The following is a 12,955-nucleotide window of genomic DNA, read 5'->3' as shown; positions in this document are numbered from 1 at the left end:
GGTTAAATATTCAACATCAGTATTCAAATGAATACATTCTCACTCTAAAATTTCGAAAGTTGTTTGCCTCTAAACCATTACATATTCACAGTGAGCAAACAATTCAACAATCAAATAGAATTAGCATTCTTATGAATTAAAATATAATTAACAAATTTAATTTCTCACGGAAATGTATGAGCTTTAGCTAATTGCAAATAATTTAAGAATGAAAATAATTCAATCTGCACTTCGAATATTAATCTTTGTTAATGATTTGTGTTATTAAATGGTATTTGTAACGAAGCCAAAGCACGCATATCCAATTTAAAATGAACATTGTTCTCTGAATATTGAAGTAAACTCAAATTGCAGGCTCATTGACAGGGAACCATGTTGGGGGTATAAAAAAGAGTGGGCATTTTGAAAACTGGTTAGAGCAACTGCCACCGAACAACAGAGCAACTGTGGTAGAGTCGAAGAGCTAACTGCCTATCTAAAATCTTGCTCTCAAAGAAATCAGAAAGCAGTCTATTTGCTGTAAAACATATTCAGAGTAAAAATAAGTCGAGAGTGAGGTGCTGGAAAAGCACAGCATGTCAGAAAGCATCCGAGAAGCAGCAGAATCAACATGCCGGGCAAAAGCCCTTCATCAGCACAACACTCTTGACTCTAATCTCCAGTATCTGCAGTTCTCACTTTCCCTTCGTAAAAAGGAATAAGACGACCCAGTGAAACCAATGAGTAGGAGACTGAATACAGCAGAGAAGGTAGAGACTGTGTAGACATGTGATTAGGTTAATATAATATTTATTGTCTGTTATTGGAACAGCATGTCAATAGGGTTGTGCTCAGTTGAGGGAAGCAATGTTCCGTTTCTTCACAGTTTTGTTCGGAAAGAAAATTGTTACTTTTCTTTAAATAATGGAAACTGGGTGTTCCCTTTCAGTCCCTCAACCTTCGAACAGATGACAAGGTGAGGCGAGCGTTTCTGTGTGTTCAGGTAAATTTAGTAGTGGTTTCACCTCTGCATTTTAACAGATTGGGGGCTCGTCCGGGATTTGGACAGGTTTGAACAGAATTGGGGTACCAAAGATCCCAGCAGATTTAAACACTTGATGATTAAGTGTCATAAATCTTTACATAAAACGTCGGTGAAATAATTTGCTTCATTTTGATTACATGTGGTCGGTTAAGTTAAAAGAGAGGGAAATGGCTCTTAACATTGCTAAAGAGGTTCTGAGGTTTGAAGATGCTTCCCAACTTTGCCAGGGAAGGTTAGAAAGACAGAGGAAGGATATTCTTTTGGAATTAGCAAACAGATTAGAATTGGTTTTAACCAGGGACATAAGGATTTGGAAATGGATTTGGTCAAACACTGAGGTATATCACAGAAACAGAAGTGCAGCAGAGTTAGAAAAACATAAACTATGTATCAGCCAAACGGAATGAGAAGAAAAATAAAGAGAGAGATGAATATAAGCTGAGCAAAAAGATAGATAGAATAACGAAGAGAGAGAGAGAAAGGAGACTGAGAAGAGAGGGAGTAAAAGACTGAAAAGAGAGAGAGAATAAAGGAGAGAAGTCTCTTAGCTGAGCAAAGAGAGAGAAGGAGAAAGAGAAAGGGAGAGGGAATGTGAACTTCAGTAGTTGCAAATTAGTCAGAAAATCATTTTCAGAGGATGGAAATGAAGAGAGTTTATTCTGCTGGAGGGGTTCATAAATTCATTTCCAGAGAAATTATGTGATGAACAGAAAGTTCAAGAAGTGAGAAGAGCAGCAGAGATGCCCAAGAAATGTGCATTGATGCATGAAGTGAAATTTAGTTTCTGACACGCATTTCATCTCTGTGCGGTATAGAAATTGGAAGCAGCGGGAGATCCTTCACTATGAAACAAAGAGTCGAGCACACTTGGAAAAGTTCTCCTTTGGTGATGAAAAGAATTCCAAGAAAATGAAAGGCCTCAGGTGTTTCCACTGTGGTAAGATGTAACACATAAAGTCACAGTGGTGGTCGTGGAAGAATGACATTGTGGGAAAAGATGTAGTAAAAGAGGCTAATCCAATGCTATGAGGGAAAGTAGTAAAGGAGACACAAAAAAAAAGCCGAGGTGCTGCAGGAGAGTGCACAGCCTTGGCAGGGGAGGGATATTGAGTTCGTTACTGATCTCTGTAAAGACTTTATCTCTGTGGGGAAAGTTTACTCGGGAAGAATAGGAAGAGAATGGAAATAAGTTATTATTTCATGAGGTATGGGATCTGGTCAGTCTCTGATGGGAAGAAGTGAAAGAATTTTCACACTTTCCGAAATATTACCCGAGAAGGTAATAATTTGTTGAATAGATAGGCAGAAAGTTAGCGTTCCCCTGTGTAAGATTAGGTTGGAGAGCCCAATAAAGACTGGGGAAGTAACTGTTGGAGTGATTGACAGAATGTCAGTTTCAGGAATACTATTTGTTCTTGGGAATTATTTAGCAGGATCCAAGGTGGGAGTGACACCCCTTGTAGTGGTGAAGCCAACAGAAGATCAGGGAACTAAGGAGTTACAAGAAGAATGCCATGGATGGTTTCCCGACTGTGTTGTAGTAAGAAAGCGCTGTCATAAGTTACAGCAAGAAGGAAAAACTAAACAGAAAGACCAAGAAGTTGAGGTTCAGTTAGCTGACACCCTGTTTGATATAATTTTATAGGAAAACCCTTACCAGGCAGTGGGTCAGACAGAAGTGTTGAGTCCAGAAAGGCTAACAGACTTGCAACAGAAAGATGAGAAGATATAAATTATTATGCAAACTCAGAAAAGGAATCAGAATATATTCCTGAGTATTATTATCTTAAGGATAGAAGCCTAAGACAAAATTGGAGACCCCAGAGGGGAAATGGGCAGAGGTGCACCAGATTGTGTTGCCTGTAGCATACAGACAGGAATGTTGGGGTAGAACATGAGTCACCAGACGGAGGTCACCTAGGTGTGAGGAGGACTCAGGCTAATGTACAAAAGCACTTCCATTGGCCTGGCATGCACAAGGCTGTGGTTAAATATTGCCACACATGCCTAATTGTAGGTATGCTACAGGCAGTAATAAAATCAGTAGAATTGTTCCCAATTCCCAGATTTGAAGAAAATTTCACACGGGTTATAATTGATTGTGGAGGTCTCCTCCCTAAAACTAAAAGTAGGAATCAGCACTTGCTAATCATAATGCATATGTCTACTAGATTCCAGAGGCAATTCCATTACAGAGTATTAAGACAAAAAGGATGGTGGACGAGTTAGTAGCTTTCTTTCCCTGTTATGTGTTACCCAGAGAGATTCTACTGGTGAGATGTTTAAGGAAGTTATGGTTAGCATACAGCACTTTAAATCAAGTCCATACCCATTCAAAATCCCAGGGAGCCTTGGACAGGTGGCATTGACGCTGAAGACAATATACAGTCAGGATACACTGACTGATTGGGATAAAGGAATGGAACTTGTATGGATTGCCCTGAGAGATGCCCCAAATGAATCTCGTCAGTTTACTCCCTTTGAGTTAATATTTGGACAGCAAGTGAGAGGGCCTTTGAAACTAAAAATTTGACCGGGTCGAAGCCAGAGATTTCACACTTGGATAATGTAGCAGTGGTGATGGGACAATTAAATTGGGAATGCGAGTTAACCAAACAACACCTGAATAGCACACCAACTAGAATGAAGTAGTTGGCAGATAGAAACTATAAAATTCTGTCATTTTCCCAAGGAGATGATGAATTAGTATTGTTACCAGTAGTAGGAGATACGTTCAAAGGCAGGTTTAGTGGTCCCTATCAAATTGAAAAGACGTTGAGTCAGGTTAACTATCTGATAAAGACTCGGGACAGAAAAGAGGCTGTATCAGGCGTGCTGTCTGAATATGTTGAAACCTTACTATAATAGAGACAAAGAACTGGAGAAACAGGTTTTATTTGTTGCTCTGCCGAGTGAGGAACCAAATCCAGATGTGATGGAGCTTTATGTGCCTCAAAGTACGATGAATAGATTAGATTACTTACAGTGTGGAAACAGGCCGTTCGGCCCAACAAGTCCACACCGCCCCGCCGAAGCGTAACCCACCCATACCCCTACATCTACACCTTACCTAACACTATGGGCAACTTCGCATGGCCAATTCAGCTGACGTGCACATCTTTGGTCTGTCGGAGGAAAACAGAGCACCTGGAGAAAGGCCACGCAGACACCAGGCGAATGTGCAAACTCCACACAGTCAGTCGCCTGAGGCGGGAATTGAACCTGGGTCGCTAGCGCTGTGAAGCAGCAGTGCTAACCACTGTGCCACCGTGCCACCCACGAGGATCGTCTTGAAGAATGAGGTGGGAGAATTAGCTATCTGTCTCAGGAACAAATGACACAGTCAAAAGGTTAGTTGCAGCAGTATGAGGTCAAATGGGAGGACTAATACTAGGGTGCATGAAGTAGGGAATGCTGTTCCAATAAAACAATACCTTGACTAGCTTAATCCTTTCAAAGCCCAGCAGTTCCAGAAGGAAGTGAATCTAATGCTCAATGAAGACATCATCGAACCGAGGCCGACTGGAGTGCAGTTCGCTGATTTTCTTAGTTCCCATAGCTGATGGAACTCAACAATTTTCTTTGGGCTATTGGAATCTCAACGCCATAACAAAATTGTTCTCATAGCCAATACTAAGGTTGGAAGGCTGTACAGAGAAAGTTGGAAAATCCAGTTACGTCACAAAGTTGATTTAACGCATTGTTACAAACAGGTACCTTTAATAGAGAAAGCAAGATAAGTTTCTGCATTTGTAAACCCAAATGGACTGCATCAATTCAAAGTAATGCCCTTTGGAATGAAGAGCAAACCAGCCACATTCCAAAGACTCATGAACAGACTTGTGGCCCAATTAAGAAATAATGTAGTTTATCCTGATGATGTGGTGATCTTTAGCCATTCATGGAAAGATCAAACGGGACAGTTAGCAAAACTCTTTGAGTGATTCCTTAAAACAAAATTGGAAATGAACTTAAAAAAAAACATAATTGGATACAGGACTGGTTCATAAGTAGAAGACAGAGGATGGTGGTGGAGGGTTGTTTTTCAGACTGGAGGTCTGTGGCCAGTGGAGTGTCACAAGGATCGGTGCTGGGTCCTCTACTTTTTGTCATTTACATAAATGATTTGGATGCGAGCATAAGAGGTACAGTTAGTAAGTTTGCAGATGACACCAAAATTGGAGGTGTAGTAGACAGTGAAGAGGGTTACCTCAGATTACAACAGGATCTGGACCAGATGAGCCAATGGGGTGAGAAGTGGCAGATGGAGTTTAATTTAGATAAATGTGAGGTGCTGCATTTTGGCAAAGTAAATCTTAGCATAACTTATACACTTAATGATAAGGTCCTTGGGGGTTCCGCTGAACAAAGAGGCCTTGGAGTGCAGGTTGATAGCTCCCTGAAAGTGGAGTCGCAGGTCGATAGGATATGTGCCTCAAAGTACGTTGAACAGATTAGATTACTTACAGTGTAGAAACAGGCCCTTCGGCCCAACAAGTCCACACTGCCCCGCCGAAGCACAACCCACCCATACCCCTACATCTACCCCTTACCGGACACTACAGGCAATTTAGCATGGCCAATTCACCTGACCTGCGCATCTTTGGACTGTGGGAGGAAAACGGAGCACCTGGAGAAAGGCCACGCAGACACCGGGAGAATGTGCAAACTCCACACAGTCAGTCGCCTGAGGCAGGAATTGAACCCGGGTCGCTGGCACAGTGCGGCAGCAGTGCTAACCACTGTGCCACCGTGCCGCCCACGAGGAAACCCTTGAAGAATGAGGTGGGAGAATTAGCTCTCTGTCTCAGGAAGAAGGCGTTTGGTATGCTTTCCTTTATTCGTCAGAGTATTGAGTACAGGAGTTGGGAGGTCATGTTGTGGCTGTACAGGACATTGGTTCGGCCACTGCTGGAACATTACGTGCAATTCCGGTCTCCTACTTTCGGAAAGATGTTGTGAAACTTGAAAGGATTCAGAAAAGATTTACACGGATGTTGCCAGGGTTGGAGGATTTGAGCTATATGGAGAGGCTGAACAGGCTGCGACTGTTTTCCCTTGAGCGTCTGAGGCTGAGGGGTGACCTGATAGGGAATTACATAATTATGAGGGGCATGGATAGGATAAATAGACAAAGTCTTTTCCCTGGGGTCGGGGAGTCCAGAAATAGAGGGCATAGTTTTAGGGTGAGAGGGGAAAGATATAAAAGAGACCTAAGGGGCAACTTTTTCATGTAGGCGGTGGTACGTGTATGGAATGAGCTGCCAGAGGATGTGGTGGAGGCTGTTACAATTGCAACATTTAAGAGGCATTTGGATGGATATATGAATAGGAAGGATTTGGAGGGACATGGGCCGGGTGCTGACAGGTGAGACTAGATTTGGTTAGGATACCTGGTCAGCATGGACGGGTTGGATCGAAGGGTCTATTTCCATGCTGTACATCTCTATGACTCTATGACTCTATAACATCAAACATGGAAGGATGATCCCAAGGAATGCATCGACAAAAGCAATGGAGGAATTTCCTTGAGCATGCAGAAATAGACACTTCAACTATTGGGACTGAGCAGATTCGACAGGAAGTTTGTTCCAATTTCAGCAGCATGGAGGCACTTCTAACAGAGTTACTAAAGAAAAACATGGAATTTCGTTGGACAGAATAGTGCCAGGAGATGTTGGAAAATTAACAGGCTTTATTAACCACCACATCAGTTTAATATCAGTTTGCAGAACCATATTTGCAGATAAATTCTGTTTTGCTCAAACATACACACACTGCAGGAAGTCAAAGCAGGCAGTCATTGCATGAAATATTTTGTTAATTCCACTTAGGAAAGAGAAGCAGTCTAACTCAAGATTGGGACACAGACAGACTCTGACTTTCCATCTTTAATCCATTGTCTGAGCTGAGATGTCACCTTTTGTTGTAAAATCCTGAGAAGATGACTAAAATGAATTTCTGGGATTTACATATTAATGAACCGAAAACTGCAACCCATTTAAAAAGATGAAAGACTTAAAAACCCAGGTTTGTTCAATATATTATTTCAGTTGCATGACACTCTAATATTTTGCTACAAATGTTGGAAGGTAGTGCTTCCAAATAAACGTATTGGAATATAACCTGGTGTTGTATGATGTTTACCTTCGTAACTTCAGATAATGGTCTTTCCAAGTAGAATAAGACAATTTCTCTCATTCTTCCTATATCCTAAATTCCACTTAACTTTCTAACTATTGATAATGTTATGGATATTCTTCGACAAATTAATGCATTGCGTGTGTGTGTGAGTGTGTGTGTATGTGTCTATGTGGTTATGTTTGTGTGCAGCTGTTTCTGTGTCTCTGTCTTTGCGTGTGTATGTGTTGTGTACGATCCTTTGCAACTGGAGTGAAATGAAAGAATGAGATGCAATTACATTCCCATATGATGAGAAAATGTACAAAAATTCCAAGTTGTCTGATATCAATGAAGCAAAATTACAGCACAAGAACAGGCCCTCCGGCCCTCCAAGCCTGCACTGATCCAGATCCTCTACCTAAACCTGGGACATACCTTCTAAGCGTCTGTATCCCTTTGCTCCCTGCCCATTCTTGTATCTGTCTTGATACATCTTAAATGATGCTATCATGACCACCTCTACCATCCCTGCTGGCAACGTGTTCCAGACACACATCACACTCTGCTTGAAGCACTTTCCACGCATATCTCCCCTAGACTTTTCCCCTCTTACTTTCAACTCGTGATCCTAGAAATTGTGTCCCCCACTCTGGGGGAAAAAGATCTTGCGCTTCATCATGTCCATATCTCTCATGATTTTGTAGAGCTCAATCAGGTTCCCCACTCGACCTCCATGAAAATAACGCCGATCTATTCAAAATAACATCATTGCGAGCACCCACCATACCTGTACCCTCTCCAAAGCATCCATATCATTTTTGTAATGTCGTGACCAGGTCTGTAGGCAGTATTCCAAATGTGGAGAATCAAAGTCTTATTCAACTGTAACATAAATTGCCAACATTTGTGCCCAATACCCCATTGAATGAAGGAAAGCATGTGATATGCCCTCTTGATCACACTGTTGAGCTGGATTTCGATCTTCGGGGAACAATGGACCTGAACACCCAGAAAGCTCTGCGCATCAATTTATCCCAGCACTTTTCAACCTTCTGTATATTTGGCTCTTGAATTAGATCTTCCAAATTGCATCACTTCGCATTTCTCCAGATTGAATTCCATCTGCCATTTCTCAGCCAAACTCTACAATCCATTTATATTGCTCAGTATTGTCTGACAGTACCCTTCACTATCTGCTACTCTATCAATCTCTTTGTCATCTGCAAACTTGCTAATCAGGCCATCGTCCAGATCACTTCTGTATATCGAAAACAACAGTGGTCCCAGCAAGGATCCCTGCTGAATACCAATGGTCACAGGTCTCCATTTTCAGAAACTCCCTTCCACTACTAATTTCTGTGAGCATTTGCCCAGCCACTTCTCTATCCATCTAGCTAGTACAGCCTGGACCCTATGCGACTTCACTTTCTCAATCAGCCTACCATAGGGAATTCTATCAAATGCCTTACTGAAGTCCATTTATATGACATCTACAGACGTTCCCTCAACAAGCAACTTTGTCACTTCGTCAAAGAATTCAGTTAAGTTGCCAAGACATGACTTTCCATGCACAAAACTATGTTGCCTATCACTGATAAGCACAGTTTCATCCAACTGGGAGTACATCCTATCCCTCAGTATCTTCTCCAGCAGCTTCCCTGATACTAACGTCAGGGTCACCATTCTTAAACAAGGGAACACCATTAGCAATTTTCCAGTCCTCCGGGAGTTCACCCGTGTTCAAAGATGTTGCAAAGATATCTGTTATGGTCCCACCTGTTTCCTCTCTCCTTTCCCTCAGGAACGTGGGATAGATCCCATCCAGTCCTGGGAACTTGGCCACCTTAATGCCTTTTAGAATAACCAACACTTCCTCTCTCCTTATTTCGATTTGACCTAGAGTAATCAAGCATCCATACCTAATCTCAACATTTCTCCTTGGTGAATACTGATAAGAAGTACTCATTAAAAATCTCACCCATTTTCTTTGACTCCACGCATAATTTTCCTCCTTTGTCCTTGAGTGGTCCAACCCTTCCTCTAGTTACCCTCTTACTCCTTATATATGAATAAAAGTCTTTGGGATTTTCCATAACATTTTTTGCTGGATATATCTCATGACCCCTTTTAGCCGTCTTAATTCCTTGTTTCAGATTGGTCCTACATTCCCGATATTCTTCCCAAGCTTTGTCTGTCGTCAGCCGTCTAGACCTTATGTACACTTCCTTTTTCCACTAAGCTAGTCTTACAGTTTCACCTGTCATCCATGGTTCCCTAATCTTGCGATTCCTACCCCTCATTTCCACAGAAACATACCTGACGTCAACTCTAATCAACCTCTCTTTAAAAGTTCCCACGTATCAAATGTGGATTTACCTTCAAACAACTGCTCCCAATCTATATTCCCCAACTTCTGCTGAATTTTGGTATAGTTGGCCTTCCCCCAATTTAGCTTCTTACTTGAGGGCAACTCTTGTCTTTGTCCTTGCATATTCTAAAACATATGGAATTGTGATCAGTAGTCCCAACGTAATCCCGAACTGAAACTTCAATCACCTGGCCAGGCTCATTCCCCTGAACCAGGACAAAAATGGCCCCTTCCTGATTTGGACTATTTACATACTGTACATAAAACTCTCCTGGCTGCTCCTTACAAATCCTGCTCCATTCAGCCCTGTAATATTAAGTGAATCCGAGTCAATGTTGCGAAAACAAAATCGCATATCACCACCACCATGTTGCTCCCACATCTTTCCATGATCTGTTTAAACATTTGCACTTCCGTCTCACGCTCAGTGTTGGGAGGCCTGTAGTACGGCCCCAACATTGTTACTGCACCCTTCGTATTTCTGAGCTCTGCTCATATTGCCTCACTGTTCGAGTCCTCCATAGTGCCCTCCTTCAGCACAGCTATGGTATCCTCTTTAACCAGTGATGAAACTCCTGTACGCTTTTTACCCTCCTCTTTATCCAGCCTGAAGCATTGATATTCAGGGATATTTACTTGCCAATCATGCCCTTCCCTCAACCAAGTGTCAGATATAGCAGTAATATCATCTTCCAGGTACTAATCCAAGCTCTGAGTTTATCTGCACATACTATACTTCTTGCATTAAAACAAATGCACCGCAGGCAACCTGTCCTTCTCTGTTCATCATCGCCTACCTGCCTACTCTTCCCCTTACTCAGTCTGACTTCATTACCTATTTTCTGACAGGCTGTAGTTGCTATTTCCTTACTGTCGACTAACCTCCTCATTTTGTTCCCATCCCTCTACTACATTAGTTTAAACCCTCCAAAGCAGCATTAGCAAAAATACCCCGAAGGACATTAGTTCCAATCCAGCGCAGGTGTAGACTGTCCAAATTGTAATAGACCCACCTCCCAGATAACCGGTCGCAATGTCCCAAAAATCAGAACTCCTCCCTCCTGCACTATCTCTCAAGCAATGCAGTCATCTTGGCTATTCTTTCATTTCTACTCTGACTAGAACGTGGCATTAATAATAATCCTGAGATTAAACCTCTGAGGTGGTCCTACTTCTTAACTTGGCTACGAACTCCCGAAATTGTGTTTGTCGGACCTCATCCTGATTTTCTTTTTTAACCAATGTCATTGGTGCCTACATGCACCATGAAAATTACATTAGATTAGTTACAGTGTGGAAACAGGCCCTTCAGACCAGCAAGTCCTCACCGACCCGCCAAAGCACAACCCACCCAGACCCATTCTCCTACATTTATCCCTTCACTTAACACTACAGGCAATTCATCATGGCCAATTCTCCTAACCTGCACGTTTTCAGACTGTGGGAGGAAACTGGAGGAAACCCACACAGACACGGGGAGAATGTGCAAACTCCACACAGACAGATGCCTGAGGTGAGAATTGAACCCGGGTCTCTGGCGCTGTGAGGGAGCAGTGCGTGCCACTGTGCCACCCATTTGGATGCCCGCCCTCCCCCTTCAGAATATTCTGCAGTCGATCTGAAACATTACTGTCCCTTGCACCTGGAAGGCATGATACCATTTGGGAGTCTCGGCTTCAAACAAAGAAATGCCTATCTACTGCTTTTACAATTGAATCCCCTATGACTTAACCCTTCCAGTCTTTTTTAAAGCCCTTCTGAACAGCAGCACCAACCACGGTGCTTTTAACCTGGCTACTGCTGCCTTCTCCTGGTGAGCCATCTCTCCCAACAGTATCCAAAACAGTGTACCTGCTAAGGAGAGAGACGATCACAGGGGAAACCTGCAGTGCCTTCCTGCTCTTTCTCTGCGTTTTGGTCACCAATTCCCTTTTTCCTTCAGCAATCCTAATCTGTGATGTGATCAGTTCACTGAATGTGCTATCTACAACTTCCTCTGCATTGTGTTTGTTCCAAGGTAAGTCCATCCGCAGCTCCAGAGCTATCATCCCGTCTATGCGTTCTTCATAAAAAGTGTCTTTGGTGCGAGGATCAGGGATGTCTCCGAGCATGCTCAGGGCATACTGAAGGGGAGGGTGAATAGCCTGCGGCTGTGGTACACATTGGTACCAATGACATTGGCAGGATACGTGACTAGATCCTGCAAGGAGAGTGCAGGGAGATGGACACACATCCTGCACGTGAATGAGTCAGGGACATCAGCTGTATCCCTGAGATCCCACATTGAGCAAGTGGAGCATAACATGTCTCTGAGATCTCCTGCCACTTATACTCTAAAGCTTAACTTGGACTTAATTTAGATAAACGGAAAAGGAAAGGTTTTTCTTTAACCAATCGCAGGATTAAAAAAAGAGAAGCACTTATCAACACAGTACAGAGTTCTTTTATTTTAGTTAGATGAGGAGTTCAGGGTGGGAGACGTTACACGTGTAGTGTGTCTGTTTCAATCGCTGCCAAAACATATCTGTTCACATATCTTCCCAGAGCACAATTCGTCCTCTCCCACTCAATTCCTCGCTCTCACTACAACTGCCAATGGAGGCCTGATGCTCAAGGTAAGTCCGTTTTTAGTGGGAAATTAACCTTCCTGGCAAACCCCTAGTCCCTCCTACCATCTCCTCCCAAAAGATCATGCACAAAACATGCAAAAATATCTTTTATTCATGGATTGGCAAACTGAACAAATGATAATCATGGACCAAACAAAAATAATTTAATGGATATTTGCTGTAATTCTTCAACGATCAAATATTTGGTTTTCTTTTGAGAAAATAAATTCAGGGTTTTTTTTCCAAATCTGAGTTGGTTAAGTTTTGATCAGTATGTGATCATCATTGGTGACAAAACCAGAAGTTGCTGGGAATGCTCAGAAATACTGGCAGTATCTGTGGTTCGAAAGCAGAATCAACATATTGTAGAGGACTGGCTCTGGCCAGGTTACTACGCTCATAGTGTTCAGGGATGTGTAGGTTAGGTGTATTAATCAAGGGTAAATGTCGAGTATGAGAGTAGGCTAATGGGTCTGGGTGGGTTACTCTTTGGAGGGACAGTGTGGGCATGTTGGGCCAAATGGCCTGTTTCCACAATGTAGGGATTCGACGATTCTGTGTGTTCTTCATAAGAGTGTCTTTGGTGCAAGGATCAGGGATGTCTCCGAAAATACTCAGGGTACACTGAAGGGGACGGTGAACAGTCAGCGGCCGTGGTACACATTGGAAACGTGACAATACCCTGCAAGGAGAGTGCAGGGAGATTGGCCTGAGTGGAAAAGCAGGATATCCAGGGTTGTAATCTTGGGATTACTCCTTCTGCTAGGTGGAAGTTGAATAAGGAAGATGAAGATAGAAAATTTTAATATGTGTTTGAAGACCTGATTCAGG

The sequence above is a fragment of the Chiloscyllium punctatum genome, chromosome 33 (assembly GCF_047496795.1).
Source record: "Chiloscyllium punctatum isolate Juve2018m chromosome 33, sChiPun1.3, whole genome shotgun sequence".
NCBI classification, from domain to species: Eukaryota; Metazoa; Chordata; class Chondrichthyes; order Orectolobiformes; family Hemiscylliidae; genus Chiloscyllium; species Chiloscyllium punctatum.
This window is presented reverse-complemented; position numbering follows the sequence as displayed.